Genomic DNA, 2,949 nt, shown 5'->3' with positions numbered 1-2,949 from the left:
GATTGCCGCCTCTTCCTGAGCATGGTTCTGCTGTAGATTTCTTCCTGTTAAAAGGGAGTTTTTCATTCCCATTTGTTGCCAGAGTGCTTGCTCATAGGTCATCTAATCTCAGGGTTTTCTCTCTAGTTCTTTAACTTACAATATAAATCGCCTTGAGATGATTGTTGCTGTGATTAAATAAAATGAAGTGACTGAACCCTATCCCAGCTCGCCCTAAGACAGCTGGGATAGCCTAAAGCCCCCCACCCCCGACCCTGAATTGGATGGATGGAAGAGAATGGATGGATGGATGAAGTGAACTAAATTGAATCAATAGCTATGTTAAAAAACCCCCAAAACATTCACAGCAAACAAACTGCAGCATCAGCATGCATCCACTGTTTGATGCCCAAAATATCATCCAGGAGGCCCAGAGATTTCACCTGCCCTCCCCCACTTCCACACCCACCCATGTGCTCCCCTCTGAAATGCAAACAAAACCTAGAGCCATGTCTATAAATTGCATTTTGTTTGAAGGTGTCCAATCACATTCAAGGCTAAACTATTACTGCACCCACCAGTGACCTTCATGAGGAACAGCAGAAGCTCCACTGGAGTTTCACAACTGTGAAGGTCAGCAGTAAATACTGGACATATTTGTGGACCTTTACAGTGAGTTTGTACAAGACTTCATGCTACCTTGGGGATTAAATGTAGTTTTGATTGATTATTATTTTGAAATTCAAACTCTCACTCTCTGAATATATACTGAAAAAAGTACATGCATAATTACCAAATGTATTGGTGCTGTGCCAGAGAATCGAGTTGGCATTTCACCTCTCTCCAGCACATCAAAATGACTGATGAGGTGTGTCAGGCTAGAATAATCATTAAATTAAATATGTACTGAGTTAGAGAGCATCTAAAAGGTGTCTGTTTGGCTCAAGTGCTTATGTCTCTGGGTCAAAGCCAGCCTTCACTCTTTGGTGTCCTTCAATTTTTCCTCTTCTCAACTCAGCCTCATTTTCATATTTAGCCAGAACAGACGTGAGGAAAAATATATTACACGGTACTTCCCCACGAAACCCAAGGACGACAACATATCCTCTACCAGATTTTATTTGGAATAGTTTGTACTTTCTCAGGTTACCATGAACTTTCAGTGGGGTTGCGTACTTGTAACATTGACCTCTTATTGAGAGAAGGAACATATTCATTCTATTTTTAATGCAGATTTCGGGCTTAGTAAGACAAATTTCAATCATTTCTAAAAGATGAATGTTTCTGTGCTTGTAACATTCTCGAAGTGTTTCTTGGTTACTGGACTCGATACACACAAAAACACTTGAAATACTTGTGTATTAAATTTCCACGAATATTCGAGATGCTTGTATTTTCTCTGTGGAGATTTTATTTGTTGCTATAGTAGACTGAGTCTGAGTGCCTGAGTGACCTACTGTACCCTCCCCAGATTGTTGTGAAAAAACAAAACAAAAACCAAAAATGTAGTGATCGCTGTAGGGGAGACCAGGGATAGTTGTAGCATTTTTGACATTTCTGTCTGTAAATTGGAGCTCTTTTAAGGTAGTGGATTCAAAATGTAATGCAAAGTATTTACATGTCTCTGCTATTAAATAGTGCAGCTATTTTCTTGCAGCACAATTACCCATTGCATGGTATGGTCTCAAACACAAAGAGTGAAATGTTACAATTAACCTCATAGACTGGGTTAGTTGTAACATATCCTGGGGTGAAATGTAACACAGTGAAATAAGGGTACTGACAAAACATTAACATGTAATCTTTTGTATTCAACACATGAATGCACTTAGAGCCATTTATGTAGCTATGTGTGTGTGACAGAATGCAGAAATCTAGCTTTTGAACATATTCCAACCCCCCAAAAAAGACAAATGATGGAATTTTCTGCAACTGAATATTTCATTAATTTTGGTTGGTCTTCCTTGAGTTTGGCCTCATTGGCTCAGTGGGCATTATAACCTACAAGTCTTGCACCAACTTTTGAACATAACAATGAAGCTGAAAAAATGTAGTTGTGCACCAGCATCGCAATTCCATTACTTGTTATCATGGTTTACCTTAGTGTGGTTTGCAAAGTGCTTCAGAAAGATGAGGAAATCTGTTTCTTGGACCCATCCTGATTTATTTCCACTACCAATACTTCCTACTGGTCCATCTCTGACACAGTGGTCTGCATAATGTATGTGTGGGAACACAAACAGTGGAGGAATTGTGTTGCCAATGGCATTAACTGCATATACAAAGGTGACCAGTGAACCTCTCTCTGCTGATGTCGTTGCCCCAACTTGTTTAATGTAAGTTAAAGTAATAGTGTGGTAAGTTGTAACATCTGCATTATTGTTACAACTAACCCAGACTGTTGCTGTTACAACCCAGACTCCTGTAGCCATGAACTAGCTAACATTACAGCCAATGGCTAAAACATTAGCACTAAAGACCTACACAGAATATATCCCCATAGACATACAAATAACATAATTTAAGTTTGATGAGTTTAACTGCAAAGCAGATAATGCTATTACAAATTGAAATAAAGTAGAAAAACTTACTTTTTGGCCTACAAATTACTTTTTTTGTGTTAAATTGTCTGTGTTTGACAAAATGTGCTGATTTTTCACATGTGATAGCAAAACTGAATTGGGCATGTACAGGATGAATCACATCATTTGAAACTTAGTCCTGATTGGAGAAATTGGAGGTGTTACAACTGACCCACGTTACAACTATCCCTGGTCTCCCCTACTGATCTCTGCATAAAGTGCATTATTCAGATATGGCTGTGAAGGCCCAGGCCCCCTCTTTGTTGCTTTTAATTATACAAAAGCTCGTTGTATAAACTGATTTGCATAAAAGGAACATCAAAAAACGAGACAAAAATGATGCAGTGATGTGTAACATTAGAGAACAGAAAAGCTATTGAAGTGACCC

The sequence above is a fragment of the Oreochromis niloticus genome, linkage group LG17 (genome assembly GCF_001858045.2).
Source record: "Oreochromis niloticus isolate F11D_XX linkage group LG17, O_niloticus_UMD_NMBU, whole genome shotgun sequence".
Classification (NCBI taxonomy): Eukaryota; Metazoa; Chordata; class Actinopteri; order Cichliformes; family Cichlidae; genus Oreochromis; species Oreochromis niloticus.
This window is presented reverse-complemented; position numbering follows the sequence as displayed.